The following is a 17322-nucleotide window of genomic DNA, read 5'->3' on the forward strand; positions in this document are numbered from 1 at the left end:
TTTATTTTAATTTTATTTCCCAATCTCCCAATTCATCCCACCCCCCACCCCCCAATTTCCCCCCTTGGTATCCATACATTTGTTCTCTACACCTGTGTCTCTATTTCTACTTTGAAAACTGGTTCATCTGTACCATTTTTCTAGATTCCACAAAAATGTATTAACATGTGATATTTATTTTTCTCTTTCTGACTTACTTCACTCTGTACAGTCTCTACGTTGACCCATGTCTCCACAAATGACCCAATTTCGTTCCAATTATGGCTGAGTAATATTCCATTGTATATATGAACCACATCTTCTTTATCCATTCGTCTGTCGATGGACATTTAGTCTGCTTCCATGACCTGGCTATTGTAAACAGTGCTGCAATGAACATTGGGGTGCATGTGTCTTTTTGAATTATGGTTTTCTCTGGGTATATGCCCAGTAGTGGGACTGTTGGGTCATATGGTAATTCTATTTTTAGTGTTTTAAGGACCCTCCATACCATTCTCCATAGTGGATGTGTCAATTTACATTCCCGCCAACAGTGCAAGAGGATGCCCTTTTCTCCACACCCTCTCCAGCATTTATTGTTTGTAGATTTTCTGATGATGCCCATTCTAACCAGTGTGAGGTGATACCTCATTGTAGTTTTGATTTCCATTTCTCTCATGATTAGTGATGTTGAGCAGCTTTTCATGTGCTTCTTGGCCATCTGTATGTCTTCTTTGGAGAAGTGTCTATGTAGGACTCCTGCTCATGTTTTGATGGGGTTGTTTGGTTTTTTGATATTGAGCTTCAAGAGCTGAGTATATATTTTGGAGATTAATCCTTTGTCCATTGATTCGTTTGCAAATGTTTTCTCCCATTCTGAGGGTTGTCTTGTTTATAGTTTCCTTTGGTGTGCAAAAGTTTTTAAGTTTCATTAGGTCCCATTTGTTTACTTTTGTTTTTATTTCCATTACTTTAGGAGGTGGGTCAAAAAGATCTTGCTGTGATTTATATCAAAGAGTGTTCTTCCTATGTTTTCCTCTAAGAGTTTTACAGTGTCCAGCCTTACATTTACGTCTTTAATCCATTTGGAGTTTACTTCTGTGTATGGTGTTAGGGAGTTTTCTAATTTCATTCTTTTACATGTAGCTGTCCAATTTTCCCAGCATCACTTACTGAAGACACTGTCTTCTCTCCATTGTATATCCTTGCCTCCTTTGTCATAGATTAATTGACCATAGGTGTGTGGGTTTTTCTCTGGGCTTTCTATCCTGTTCCATTGATCTATATTTCTGCTTTTGTGCCAGTACCGTATTGTCTTGATTACTGTAGCTTTGTAGTATAGTCTGAAGTCAGGGAGTCTGATTCCTCCACCTCTGTTTTTTTGTTGTCAAGATTGCTTTGGTTATTTGGTGTCTTTTGTGTCTCCAAACAAATTTTAAGATTTTTTGTGCTAGTTCTGTAAAAAATACCATTGGGGGCTTCCCTGGTGGCGCAGTGGTTGACAGTCCACCTGCCGATGCAGGGGCCATAGGTTCGTGCCCCAGTCTGGGAAGATCCCACATGCTGCGGAGCGGCTGGGCCCATGAGCATTGGCCACTGAGCCTGCGCGTCCGGAGCCTATGCTCCGCAACAGGAGAGGCCACAACAGTGAGAGGCCCATGTACTGCAAAAAAAAAAAGCCATTGGTAATTTGATAGGGATTGCATTGCATCTGTAGATTGCTTTGGGTAGTATAGTCATTTTCACAATATTGATTCTGCCAATCCAAGAACATGGTATATCTTTCCATCTGTTTGTGTCATCTTTGATTTCTTTCATCAGTATCTTATAGTTTTCTGAGTCCAAGTCTTTTACCTCCTCAGGTAGCTTTATTCCTAGGTATTTTTCTCTTTTTGTTGCAGTGGTGAATGGGATTGTTTCCTTAATTTCTCTTTCTGATCTTTCGTTGTTAGTGTATAGGAATGCAAGAGAATTCTGTGCATTAATTTTGTAACCTATGTTACCAAATTCATTGATTAGCTCTAGTAGTTTTCTGGTGGCATCTTTAGGATTCTCTATGTATAGTATCATGTCATCTGCAAACAGTGACAGTTTTACTTCTTTTACAATTTCTATTCCTTTTATTTCTTTTTCTTCTCTGATTAACGTGGCTAGGATTTCCAAAACTATGTTGAATAACAGTGGCTAGAATGGACATCCTTGTCTTGTTTATGATCTTAGAGGAAATGCTTTCAGTTTTTCACATTTGAGAATGATGTTTGTTGTGAGTTTGTCATATATGGCCTTTATTATGTTGAGGTAGATTCCCTCTATGCCCACTTTCTGGATAGTTTTTATCATAAATGGGTGTTGAATTTTGTCAAAAGCTTTTTCTACATCTATGATCATAGGTTTTTATTCTTCAATTTGTTAATATGGTGTATCACATTGATTGATTTGCCTATATTGAATAATCCTTGCATCACTGGGATAAATCCCACTTGATCATGGTGTATGATCCTTTTAATATGTTGTTGGATTCTGTTTGCTAGTATTTTGCTGAGGATTTTTGCATCTATATTCATCAGTAATGTTGGTCTGTAATTTCCTTTTTTTGTAGTATCTTTGTCTGGTTTCGGTATCAGGGTCATGGTGGCCTTGTAGAATGAGTTTGGGAGTGTTCCTTCCTCTGCAATTTTTTGGAAGAGTTTGTGAAGGATGGGTGTTAGCTCTTCTGTAAATGTTTGAAAGAATTCACCTGTGAAGCTATCTGGTCCTGGTCTTCTGTTTGTTGGAAGATTTTTTTTTTTTTTTTTTTTTTTTGCGATATGCAGGCCTATCACTGCTGTGCCCTCTCCCATTGTGGAGCACAGGCCCTGGATGCACAGGCTCAGTGGCCACGGCTCACGGGCCCAGCCGCTCCATGGCATGTGGGATCTTCCCGGACCGGGACACGAACCCGCGTCCCCTGCATCAGCAGGTGGACTGTCAACCACTGCACCACCAGGGAAGCCCTGTTGGAAGATTTTTAATCACAGTTTCAATTTCAAAGCTTGTGATTGGTCTGTTCATATTTTCTATTTCTTCCTGGTTCAGCCTTGGAGGGTTATACCTAAGAATTTGTCCATTTCTTACAGATTGTCCATTTTATTGGCATTGAGTTGCTTGTAGTAGTCTCTTAGGATGCTTTGTATTTCTGTGGTGTCTGTTGTAACTTCTCGTTTTTCATTTCGAATTGTATTGATTTGAGTCCTCTCCCTCTTTTTCTTGATGAGTCTGGCTAAAGGTTTATCAATTTTGTTTATCTTCTCAAAGAACCAGCTTTTAGTTTTATTGATCTTTGCTATTGTTTTCTTTGTTTCTATTTCATATATTTCTGCTCTGATCCTTATGGTTTCTTTCCTTCTACTAACTTTGGGGTTTTTTTTGTTTTTCTTTCTCTAGTTCCTTTAGGTGTAAGGTTAGATTGTTTATTTGAAATTTTTCTTGTTTTCTGAGGTAGGAATGTATTGCTATGAACTCCCCTCTTAGAACTGCTTTTGCTGCATCCCATAGGTTTTGGCTCATCATGTTTTCGTTGTCATTTGTGCCTAGGTATTTTTTAACTTCCTCCTTGATTTCTTCAGTGATCTCTTAAGTCATTTAGTAGTGTATTGTTTAGCCTCCATGTGTTTGTGTTTTTTACTTTTTTTTCCTGTAATTTATTTCTAATCTCATAGCTAATTTATTTCTAATCTCTAATCTCATAGAAGTATTTCTAATTTCGTTATGGTCATAAAGGTGCTTGATATGATTTCAATTTTCTTAAATTTACCAAGGTCTGATTTGTGACCCAAGATGTGATCTATCCTGGAGAATGTTCCATGTGCACTTGAGAAGAAAGTGTAATCTGCTGTTTTCAGATGGAATGTCCTATAAATATCAATTAAATCTATCTGGTCTATTGTGTCATTTAAAGCCTGTGTTTCCTTATTGATTTTCTGTCTTCATGATCTGTCCATTGGTGTAAGTGAGGTGTTAAAGTCCCCTACTATTATTGTGCTACTTCCATGTCCCCTTTAATAGCTGTTAGCCTTTGCCTTATGTATTGAGGTGCTCCTATGTTGGGTGCATATATATTTATAATTGTTATATCATCTTGGATTGAGCCCTTGATCATTATGTAGTGTCCTTCCTTGTCTCTTATAACATTCTTGATTTTAAAGTCTATTTTATCTGATATGAGCATTGCTACTCCAGCTTTCTTTTGATTTCCATTTGCATTCAATATGTTTTTCCATCCCCTCACTTTCAGTCCATATGTGTCCCTAGGTCTGAAGTGGGTCTCTTGTAGACAGCATATAGATGGGTCTTGTTTTTGTAACCATTCAGCCAGTCTGTGTCTTTTGGTTGGAGCATTTAATCCATTCCCATTTAAGGTAATTATTGGCATGTATGTTCCTATTACCATTTTCTTAATTGCTCTGGGTTTGTTTTTGTAGGTCCTTTTCTTCTCTTGTGTTTCCCACTTAGAGAAGTTCCTTTAGCATTTACTGTAGAGCTGCTTTAGTGGTGCTGAATTCTCTTAGCTTTTGCTTGTCTTTCAAGCTTTTGATTTCTCCATTGAATCTGAATGGGATCCTTGCTGGGAAGAGTAATCTTGGTTGTAGGTTCTTTCCTTTCATTACTTTAAATATATTGTACCACTCTCTTCTGGCTTGCAGAATTTCTGCTGAGAAATCAGCTGTTAACCTTATGGGAGTTCCCTTGTATGTTATTTGTTGCTTTTCTCTTGTTGCTCTTAATAATTTTTCTTTGTCTTTAATTTTTGTCAATTTGATTACTATGTATCTTGGCATGTTTCTCCTTGAGTTTATCCTACCTGGGACTCTCTGCCCTTCCTGGACTTGGGTGGCTATCTCCTTTCCCACGTGAGGGAAGTTTTCGACTATAATCTCTTCAAATATTTTCTCGGGTCCTTCTCTTTCTCTTCTCCTTCTGGGACCCTATAATGCGAATGCTGGTGTGTTTAACGTTGTCGCAGAGGTCTCTTAGGCAGTCATTATTTCTTTTCATTTATTCTGTTCCATGGCAGTGATTTCCACCATTCTGTCTTCCAGGTCACTTATCTGTTCTTTTGCCTCGGTTATTCTGCTATTGATTCCTTCTAGTGTATTTTTCATTTCAGTTATTGTATTGTTCATCTCTGTTTGTTCTTTAATTCTTCTAGGTGTTTGTTCTTTAATTTTTCTAGGTCTTTGTTAAACATTTCTTTCATCTTCTCGATCTTTGCCTCCATTCTTTTTCCAAGGTCCTGGATCATCTTCACTATCATTATTCTGAATTCTTTTCCTGGAAGGTTGCCTATCTCCACTTCATTTACTTGTTTTTCTGGGGTTTTATCTTGTTCCTTCATCTGGGACATGGTCCTCTGCCTTTTCCTTTTGTCTCTCTTTCTGTGATCGTGGTTTTCGTTCTGCAGCCTGCAGGATTGTAGTTCTTCTTGCCTCTGCTGTCTGATTTCTGGTGGATGAGGCTATCTAAGAGGCTCGTGCAAGCTTCCTGATGGGAGGGACTGGTGGTGGGTAGACATGGGTGTTGCTCTGGTGGGCAGAGCTCAGTAAAACTTTAATCTGCTTGTCTGCTGATGGGTGGGGCTGGGTTCCCTCCCTGTTGGTTGTTTGGCCTGAGGTGACCCAGCACTGGAGCCTACAAGTTCTTTGGTGGAGCTAATGGCGGACTCTGGGAGCGATCTCATCAAATGAGTACTTCCCAGAACTTCTGCTATCAGTGTCCTTGTCCCCTCGGTGAGCCACTGCCACCCTCTGCCACTGCAGGAGACCCTCAAAAACTAGCAGGTAGGTCTGGTTCAGTGTCCTGTGAGGTCACTGATCCTTCCTCCTCAGGGGCCTGGTGTGCACACTACTTTGTGTGTGCCCTCCAAGCCTGGAGTCTCTGTTTCCCCCGAGTCCTACTGAAGTCCTGCAATCAAATCCTGCTGGCCTTCAAAGTTCGATTCTCTGGGGATCCCTCCTCTTGTTGCCAGACCCCCAAGTTGGGAAGCCTGACATGGGGCTCAGAATCTTCACTCCAGTGGGTGGACTCTTGTGGTATAATTGTTCTCCTGTTTGTAATTCGCCCACCCAGGGGTTATGGGATTTGATTTTATTGTGATTGCACCCCTCCTACCATCTCACTGTGGCTTCTCTTTTGTCTTTGGATGTGGGGTATCTTTTTTGGTGAGTTCCAGTGTCTTTCTGTTGATGACTGTTCAGCAGCTAGCTGTGGTTCTGGTGCTCTCGCAAGAGGGAGTGAGCGCATGTCCTTCTACTCCACCATCTTCAATACATAATCTCCCCATTTTATTTTTATCTTTCCTTCTCTCTCTCTCTCCCTCTTTTTGCTTCTCTTTTCCTTTCCTTCTCTCTCTCTCCCATCTTTCTGCCTCTCCCCTACCACTTCTTCTTTCCTCCCCTTCCTCCTTTTTATTTTTTTAAATATTTTGTTAGAAAATACAGGAGTTCTAGAGGCACATAAGCCTAGAGTTTAATCTTGGTTTAGACGCTTATCACAATATTTACCGTTTTTCCTGTGGTGAGTTAATTAACCCCTCTGAAGTTGTTTCTTCAGTTATGAAATGGAAACTGTGATATATAACCTGCAAAGTTTTGGAGGTGGACTGAATGAGCCAATACATGTAAATGCCCATGGTAAATGTTTAATACTAATGCCATTTCCCCTCCATTTATATCATTGCCTAATTTGGAGATAATTATTTTTAAGTATTATTTATCCAACTATATAGGTAACAATATATTTAGCCAAAACTCCAGATCCAATACCAAGAGAAAGAAAGAGTCATCATTTCTTCAAGAGAATTTAAAATATGAGGTGAAGGTCAAAGTGGCTGTGGCATTCCTAGTAAACTATCACTCTGCAACATTATTCACTGTCATAAAAACTACCAGTTGCTGGTTGTGGCAAATAGTAAGCAAACACAACAGGGTAATTAGAATTCAGCTGCTATTTGGGTGACTTAGTATTTTAGAGAAGTTTTGTCACTCCCTGATGGGAAAATAACAACCTACCAAACATACAGTCTTCAAAATAAAATGTACCTATTATTTCATCCATATGCAATTCTACATAGAAATGCATAAAGATGAGTTCTTTTAACTTTGTTTCTTTGAACTTCCTTAACATTTCCTTTACTTTGCATGGCAATGGGATTTGATTCAATTATGAGTAAACAACAACAAAACTGCAAAATAATGTTGATGGGGTGACAGAAATATTTTGCAGCTTTTCTAAGGTTATGGATATAGAGTGTTCTTATTTGGATCTATGGAAATGCTTGACTCTAGGCAGAACTCTTGAGTGGACAATGAGTTAATAATGCCATATCCCTGGTGGACATATGCCAATTTGGTTAAAATGTGAAATAGAGGTGTCTACAGGTTTTTTCTGAAGCAACACAGAGAACAGGAAAATCTTTTCTTTGACTTATCTTCCTGACTAAAGTTGATTTACTTGATTCATACAAATTGTCATTGCTGTAACCATATAAAATGATATTTCATTTGGCAACTTGACACCAGGCTCAAATGTGCCCTCATCAGAAATGGAGAGATATGAGAATAAAATATCCCTCAACACCTCTAACATGTTGGTCTCACCTGTCTGATTCCATAGAGAGGTACACGTTGCACAAATGAGGGAATAAATCACTGCTACTCTAGAATTTCTCAGTTGTCCATTTAAAAAATAATGTTTACTGGTCAATTTTATGTATCAACTTAGCTAGGCTTAGGTGCCCAGTCATTAAACCAAACACTAGCCTAGGTGTTGCCATGTAGGTATTTTATAGATATCATTAAAGTCTATTATCAATTGACTTTAAGTAAGAGTGGTTATGCCAGATAATCTGGATGGGCTGATTCTATCAGTTGAAAGGACTTAGAGTAAAGCTGAGGCAAATGTTATTTAAAAAGTATTATCTTTGCCTTCCTTATATTCTCATAGCATCCAGCAGAGTATTTTGTATTCAATAAATGTTGCTGAATAAATAACTGCGCAATTTCTCAATAATACTCTAGATATTTCCAAGATATTTTTATAGTAAAACTCTCTTTTCTTTCAATATCCTGTTTAAGGTATTTTGAATGGAGCTGGAGGAATCAGGCTTGCTGACTTCAGACAATACTACAAAGCTACAGTATACCACTGACACAAAAAATACATATAGATCAATGGAATAGGATAGAAAGCCCAGAAATAAACCCACACGCCTATGGTCAGTTAATCTACGACAAAGGAGGCAAGGATATACAATGGAGAAAAGACAATCTCTTTAACAAGTGGTGCTAGGAAAATGGGACAGCTACATGTAAAAGATTGAAATTAGAACATTCTCTAACACCATATACAAAAATAAACACAAAATGGATTAAAGACCTAAATGCAAGACTGGATACTATAAAACTCCTAGAGGAAAACGTAGGCAGAACACACTTTGACATAAATCACAGCAATATTTTTTTGGATCCGTCCCCTAGAGTGATGGAAATAAAAACAAAAATAAACAAATAAGACCTAATTAAACTCAAAAGCTTTTGCACAGCAAAGGAAACCAGGAACAAAATGAAATGACAACCTATGGAATGGGAGAAAATATTTGCTAACAATGCTACCGACAAGGGATATATTTCCAAAATATACAAACAGCTCATACAGATTAATATCAAAAAAACGAACAACCCAATCAAAAAATGAGCAGAAGACCTAATTAGACATTTCTCCAAAGAAGACATACAGATGGCCAACAGGCACATGAAAAGATGCTCAACATCACTAATTATTAGAGAAATGCAAATCAGAACTACAATGAGGTATCACCTCACACCAGTCAGAATGGCCATGATTAAAAAGTCTACAAATAATAAATGCTGGAGAAGACATGGAGAGAAAGGAACCCTCCTACATTGCTGCTGGGAATGTAAACTGGTGCAGCAACTATGAACAGTATCCATACTGTTCCTTAAAAAACCAAAAAGAGAGTTACCATATGATCCTGCAATCCCATTCCTGGGCATATATCCAGAGAAAACTCTAATTAAAAAAGATACATCGAGCTTCTCTGGTGGCGCAGTGGTTGAGAGTCCGCCTGCCGATGCAGGGGACGCATGGTTCGTGCCCGGTCCAGGAAGATCACACATGCCGCAGAGCGGCTGGGCCCGTGAGCCATGGCCGCTGAGCCTGCGCGTCCGGAGTCTGTGCTCCGCAACGGGAGAGGCCACAGCAGTGAGAGGCCCGCGTACCACAAAAAAAAAAAAAAAAAGATACATGCACCTCAAAGCATCACTATTTACAATAGCCAAGGCACGGAAGCAACCTAAGTGTGCATCAACAAATGAATGAATAAAGAGGATGTGGTACATATACACACAATGGAAAATTATTCAGCCATAAAAAACAACGAAATAATGCCATGTGCAGCAACATGGGTGGACCTAGAGATTATCATATTAATTAAGGTAAGTCAGATAGAGAAAGACAAATATCATGATATCACTTATATGTACAATCTTAAAAAATGATATAAATGAACTTATTTACAAAACAGAAATAGACTCACAGACATAGAAAACAAACTTATGGTTACCAAAAGGGATAGTGTGGGGGGTGGAAAAGGTAAATTAGGAGTTTGGGATTAACAGAGACACAGTACTATATATAAAATAGATAACCAACAAGGACCTACTGTAGAGCACAGGGAACTATATTCAATATCTTATAATAACCTATAATGGAAAAGAATCTGAAGAAGAATATATATATATGAATGAATATATATATAAGTATATATAACTGACTCACTTTGCTATAAAACTGAAACGAATACACTGTACATTAACTATACTTCAATTAAAAATGATTAATAAAAACATAATTTATCAAATCTGACAAAGTAGGTTTATCCTCACTTTATGATGTCATTAAAATGTACAATTATAAAGATTATGTACAACCAAAAAAGTTTGATTTAAGCACACGAAGAGACAATTTTCAAATTCTACAGAGTGATATAGGATTACTTCAAAGTTCTCATTTATTTCTATTTTAGTCATTAAAAAATGAAGCTACACACACATAGGCACTCACAAAATAAAACGGCAGCATTAAAAACAATCTTTATCATGCTATAGAAGGTCAATGTTCTTCAAAGTCTCACCTTAAAGCTCAAAATGTTGGCAACTTGAAATGAGTACACTTTTAGTAGAAGTCAGACAAGCTATCCTCAATAAATCTGACCTTAAGATTAATTTATTAATCAAAATATTGGATTTGACCCAAGGCCACTTGACAAAGAGTATTTCTAATCATAGACAGAAAAAGTAAATGCCAGGAGGGAAAATGTTCTTTCATGGTGGTTGAAGAGATAGGGTGGGTACAGATACTGCTGGGCTTAGTTCTACCCTCACTTCGGTGGCAGCACACTGACCTCTCTACATGTTCACACTTTCTTAATGTGTCAGAAAAAAAGGTTTATAGTAGCATAGATTTGCATTTGAACCCCAGCTTGCCCACTTCCAGCTGTAGTGATGTTCAGTGAGTTTATTCACCTCTTTGAGCCCTGTGTTTGCAAAATGGAGATAATAAAATCTACTTTGCATAACTTTGACAATTAAACGAGATAAAATGTCAAGGATGGTATTGGTCAATAGAATTTAATGGAAATCTCTACCTTTTTCTTTACCTCCTTTCTCAGAGCAGGTGTTCATTCTTTGCCAAGGCAAATTCCATACTCTTTTTTCTCTCGTGGGACTTATGTTCCTTATCTGTCTTATACTTTTAGCTTCATCCTCTTCACTGCCTCCTACATTTATAAACTTACTCATAACTCCCTCATCCTTAAAATCCCCAAACCCTCACTTGGGCTCTGCCTTCCGGTTAAGCAGCAATTCTCTATATAGCCATCCCTTTACCATGGAACTTTTTGAAAACCTTCACTTGTTTCCTTTTGCCATTCATTCTTCAGTGGCTCCACCCAGCAGACCCCACAGACGTGAAACTCCAGTGGCCTCGCAACAGCCAAAGCCAGGGGCTGACTTCCTTCTTTGATGTCTCACCACTGACCACATCTCAGTTCTCCTGTTTTTGTTTTTTACCTGTTGATTGTTAAACACACATTTCCCTTAGCTTCCCCATTATAAGGTTTTTCTAATTTGATTCTCTTCCTACTGCTCTGATCATTACTTTTGAGGCCCTTTAGTTAGCAGCATCCACTCCTTAAATTACTTTTTCAAGGTAGTATTTTCTTTCCTTCTGTTCTTTTCTTGCACCTCCCATGACCTCTTTGAGTCATCCTGTGAAGGCTTTACAACTGTTCATAGTCATCCATTTTACCTTTACCCCTGGGTACATGGGAGGACTGCATTTTCCCTTCCCCTAAAGTTACTCTACATATACGCAATCACAGATCCTGTTCATTCTACTATCTAAACTTAAAACCGGCTTTCCTCCTAATTCCCAGTGAACATACAGGTCATCCAGTCTCCTCTGCACTCCTGTGACATTGTACCAGATGGTCCATCATACAAACTCTGCCCTTCCTGGATTCTATCCTCCTCATCACAGCCAGAATACCCTTACTTACAACCACTTCCTTTGCCCTTGGAGTGAAACCCTTACCATCACTCAGAGACTCTGGACTGATCTCCTCAAGTCTGCTTTCCTCTCTCTCACCTTAACGTTCTCTGCTGCAGCCACTCTGACCTCTCTCATTTCCTTCAAAGTCCTGTGTTCCTTGACCTGCATCTCAGAATTACTGCACATTATCACATCTCAAACCTAGATGTCCCACTGCCATTTTTTTCTTAGTTAACTCAAATGAATCCTTCACACCTCAGCCTACATATCACAATTCCTGATACACAAGAAACAATACATATATATGGATTGATTATCTCATCCATTATTCCAGCTGAGACTTTGATCAACTCCTACCCACACTGCTGAAATAATCTCTACTCTCCCCTGTGACCATTCTGTCCCTTTTAACTACAGGGTCCTCTATGAAGATGCCAGTTGCCTGGGTGTAGAATATTGCTAGATTTAATTTTCTGATTTTACCTTTTAGTTATTACTATCTTCATTGCTTGTCCCATTTAACTGTATCCTCCAATTTCATTACACTTATTTAACATAATAATTAAGTAGATAAATGATTAATCTTTTGTTTAACATACTGACTAGTCACAATGAAACTCATTCACGGAAAATACCAGTCTTTAGTTGCAGTTGAGCAATGTTTTATCTATGTTGTTTCAAGAGTTAAACATCATAGTTTCTTATAATGCACATCACAAGCTGAAAATTCACTTTTTTGATAGCTTCACTGAAGTTTAGAATTTTTTTCTAAAAATAGGTTATAAGTTATAATGTCAGACTCACGTTTTCTTGTCTTTTGGATGCCACTAAATCACAGTTCAGTATCATTAAAGTATATTGAATCTTACACAGCTTACTTAACAGGTAAAAATTGTGAACATAACTCCTTTTCAATAGATACAAAATCTAATAGTAAACTACCCAAAAGGATGGATAATTTATACTGTTTCTTTCCAAAAAAGAAGCAATAAAACTATGACTTATGAGAACAAAACTACATGGCACAATGAAAAACACTGAGAACAAATGAAATCAACACTAAATATAGTCAGAAAAATAGGAAACATATCAACTTTATATCTCTATAATTAAATATTTATATATGTAGGGAATAAATGCTTTAGAAGAAAATGCTTAATTAGAAAGTATAAAGTTTTATAAAATAAATACATGACAACAGTGCATCTAAAATACACAAATAAGCATTTAAAATCAGGCTAATAGGTCTTATCCAAATATAGAGAAATATTTTTGCCATTTAAAAGCATTAGGATTGTTGACTAAGTCTTGACTCAAGTGGGATCTAATATACTTTCTCCTGGTGTCTAATTTATCAAATTTAAGTTCTTGAGGTATTTATTCTCAGAAGTAGATTTCATTGTTTAAAGATTTCTGCCTTTCATTAAGTTCAGATATCAGTATATTTGCAGTTCTGGGGATATAAATATAAAACATGTTAACATCCTTGTGGTTTTGGATAGCTATTAATGGTTGGGTTTTTTTTTTTTCCGTTTGGGTAGAATTAATTTGTTTATTTTCAAATTGGATGAAATCAAATAACCTTGTCTTTGTTCTGTGTCTTTTGTAAAGTTGATTAAGGACAACTGAATTAATAGTTACATTGCAAGGATGGATACGACCATAAAGAATGGCAAAAGCATTACTTTAAAATTGATTCCGTTTAAAGATTTTGTAGTAATAAAAAGAAGTGATGGGACTTTCCTGGTGGCACAGCGGTTAAGAATCTGCCTGTCAATGCAGGGGACATGGTTTTGAACCCTGGTCTGGGAAGATCCCATGCACCGCAGAGCAACTAAGCCCGTGAGCCACAACTATTGAGCCCGTGTGCCACAACTACTGAAGCCCATGTGTCTAGAGCCCGTGCTCTGCAACAAGAGAAGCCACCGCAATGAGAAGTACGCTCACCGCAACCAAGAGTAGCCCCTGCTCACTGCAACTAGAGAAAGCCCACGCGCAGCAACAAAGATCCAACGCAGCCAAAGAAATGAATAAATAAATAAATTTTTTAAAAAGTGATAACATTGTAAGTCATATATTACTATCCTTGTAAAAGTTGTAAGAAACCATTAATGAGTAAATCTACATTTGTTAGCTAATGGTGTGGTACAACTAAAGATTTATCAAAATAAAAATGAGGTCCATATACATGTAAAATCAACTCTTTATCATAAGTATCATTAGCAACTATAGAGCCCCAAATGAACTCTTGAGGGTAAGGCTCTTAAAACAATAACATTTTAAGTACATAGCTATTACAAACCCATTTGATATTCATTTTACACTTGATCTTAGCCAAAAGACCGAGAAGCGATTGATATTCATTTTAATTGCCATGACTATAATGAATATACTTTGTATTCAAACAGATGTCACAAGTACTACTACAGAAGTTCCAGTATAATTCAGCCTTAGTTAAGAATGAGTAGATGGATATTTAAAATGGAACGTTACCAGGAAGGAGGGAAAAAACCAATTACAGAAAACATCAGCTCCTTAAAATAGCAAATTAAAGATTTGTATTAAATTGTATTCTTTCATACTTGGACACATACAGAATACAGTAATACAGGAACTGTACTCCTTTTCCTTGCCTCAGCTGTCTACAGATTAATTAACCCTGAAAATAGAAATTGGGATATGAAAAATGACTAAGAAGAGTAGGCTGAAATTCACTTTACAATGGTCTACGAAAAGGATTTTTAAAATACCACTATGCCAATTTATTTTAGCTGGAGGAACAGGTAGTTATGTATGCCATTTTATTTCAGTTGGTCAGACAAGTTCTAATATTCCCTTTAATCTTCTCCCACACAGAGGACTGATGCCTTAAAATCCAAGATGAAAGGCCTCATGCCATAAATTAAAGATGGTATTTTTCAATGTACGGTTCACTGAATGATGCATGGATGTTTGTTAAAAGCAAACATTCCTGTGCCCCAACCAAGTTCTCCCAAGTCAGAATCACGGAATCAGCATTGCGACGAGCAACCTGAAAATTCTGACGTACACACTTGTTTAAAAACAACTGACTGAAGGTTGAATGAGGTAATATTTAAAACAATATATTTGTCATTTCATTCCAGTCAGCAAACATTTATTAAGTCTGATCCTATGTGAGTAAAAATTTGATACATGGAGGGTGTCCCCAAAGGCAAGAAGCATATGATAACATGATTTTCAATGCACAGTTTACTAAGTATAATAATAACCTGCAAATGTCTGCAAACACAAAGAAAATAGTGTGCTTACTGTACAGATTAACAATTCACTCTTGATTTCAATTTAGTAGTTCTTCCTCTGAAAAGGTGTCTGGAGGTTGAAGAGAAGTGTGTTTAGCTTATTATGAGAAAACGTAATGGAAGTATTTTTAAAAACAAATTTATCCTGTTTCCTGATGGTTTTGGACATCCTGGGTTTCCAAAAGGAGGGTAATAAGTGTGTGAGGCTTCTTGGTGGATGGGGGAAGGCGCAGAGTATACCAATGAGGGAAGGGAAGGAATGAACTACAAGACCAGAATCGCTAAAAGCAAATTGTTTTTCTTACCTCTAGCCTAATTCTCCCGGTGCCTGAACTGTAAGATAAACTTATTTGGAGGTTGCATTGTGTTTTTTAACCACGAGAGCAAAAATTCAAACAGTAAAAGTTGACTTTGGAGTTCAATAGAAGAATGGAAGAAAATAAAGAAAACAAAGCTGATGGTACCAAGTTATTTTTCTGGTCAGCAGTTTTCCCTCACACCATCCCCTCCAGGACTGGAGACTGATGGACTGGAATCTTTGGACTGAACTTCCACAGGGAGCACTCACTCATGAAACTGAGGGCAGACAAGCTGACGGGGTTCACTAATTGTGCCTAGTGCTCCGGATTTTCTATAATCGTTGGTTGACTTTTCTTAGCACTGGAAATAGGATCCAGTAAAAATAAAATAAAAGGCTGAAATAAGTGAAGGGGGATAGAAGAACAGTTGTAGGGACCTTCAGGGATTTCCATTGCCCACAGCTATGGTTCTCACTCACAGTGGTCTCTAGACCAGCAATACCATCATCACCCGGGAACTCATTGCACTAGCACACTCAGGCTGCCGTAGCAAAATACCATCGGCTGAGTGGCTTAAACAACAGACATTCTTTTCTTACAGTTCCGGAGGCTGTAAGTCCAAGAGCAAGGTACTGGCCAGTTTGGTTTCTGGTGAGAGTGCTCTTTCTGACTCTTCCTCTTTTTATAAACCACCAATTCAGTCAGATTAGGAATCCAACCTTATAACCTCATTTAACCTTAATTATCTCCTAAAAGCCCTGTCTCAAATACGGTCACATTAGGGATTAGGACTTCAATGTGTGAATTTTGGGGGACACAATTCAGTCCAAAACACTCGTTACAAATGAAAATTCTGGAGCCCCACCTCAGACCTATGGAATCAGAAATTCAGGGGATGAAGCCCAGCAGTTTGTGTCTCATTAACCCCTCTGGGTTATTCGCATGCACACTAAAGCCTGAGAAGCATGGGCCTCCAGGGAAAATTCTCAGCATTGCACTTAATTTCCTCCACGGTTTCTCCCATTTGTACTTTCCAGCCTCATTTCTTACTGTGTTTTGACACGAACTCTGCTTCTGCTAAACTACTTCTCACCGTGGCCTGAAAGATCATTCGTATTCTGTCCTCCAGACTCTTGTTTACTCTCACCAACCTCGAATTGTCTTTCAACCTCTTTAATGAAGCATCACTTCAACATCCCAGCCACAGTCATGTCTTCTTTCTCCAAATAGCAAAAGCATAATTGTCTGAACCAATCATTTTCATATTTTACAGATTTTACTTTCTTAGAGTTCATAGGTTATACTTGTCTGTAATTTTAGCACAAGGCTTTGCACATAAAAGCACTTAAATCTTCAAAACATTATAGACTGTCCTGCTTAACTCTTCTCTGTGACTCCCTACAACACTGGCCCCAATACAACACTAATTTGGGGCATCAAGCAGTCCCTTGGTCTCTGACATAATGCCACTTCCGAAGTTGTTTAATAATAAAAAAAATCATCAATATACTATTTGCTCTTTATTAAGTCCTTAAGTGCATCAAGACTTATAACAGGCACTTAGTATATTCCCTGATCAAATTCTCACAATCACCCTGAAATAGGCATTATGATCCCTCTTTGACTGAAAGACACTGGAAACTGAGGCAGAGAAGTTCAATGAACTCCCCCAAAGTCACATACGCGAGAAGTAGCAAGGCTGAAAAGTGTGAACATATGTTTCTCTGACTCAAAGCACATGCTTTACTTCTATGTTATACTATAGACGAAGAGATTTAGTTTGCTGTCAACATAATGAATTTACTGCCAAGAATCCCAGAGTGTATGGCTCTTGTGATAAAGATACTTCCAATATACCCTTTGTAAACTATCTTCTTTACCCCCAACACACACACACACAAGTCCTGAAGCACTGCTAAAAGTAAGCCATCGTGGAAAAAAAGAGCAGACTTCTTGAGACCAACAGATACTGTTAAATGACTACAGACAACAAACAGCTCTAAATTCTATCGCTCTTCTATATGCTATTTACCTGCAGACAGCCTTCAGAATTCTTTCATCTCTATGTTAGAGACAACTGAAGAACTCAAAGGGAATTACTTGAAAGTTCACAAGGAGCTTTGATAAACTTTTGCCCAAAGCAAATTCTGATAATT

The 17322-nt window shown here is 37.9% G+C and overlaps 1 protein-coding gene across 1 annotated transcript in view; it reads right to left on the minus strand.

The window, feature by feature from the left end:
* Nucleotides 1-17322, minus strand: part of CNTNAP2 (contactin associated protein 2) — a 1428051-nt gene that overhangs the window by 660851 nt on the left and 749878 nt on the right. The gene's annotated exons all lie outside the window — the stretch shown is intronic.

The sequence above is a fragment of the Lagenorhynchus albirostris genome, chromosome 8 (assembly GCF_949774975.1).
Source record: "Lagenorhynchus albirostris chromosome 8, mLagAlb1.1, whole genome shotgun sequence".
NCBI lineage: Eukaryota > Metazoa > Chordata > Mammalia > Artiodactyla > Delphinidae > Lagenorhynchus > Lagenorhynchus albirostris.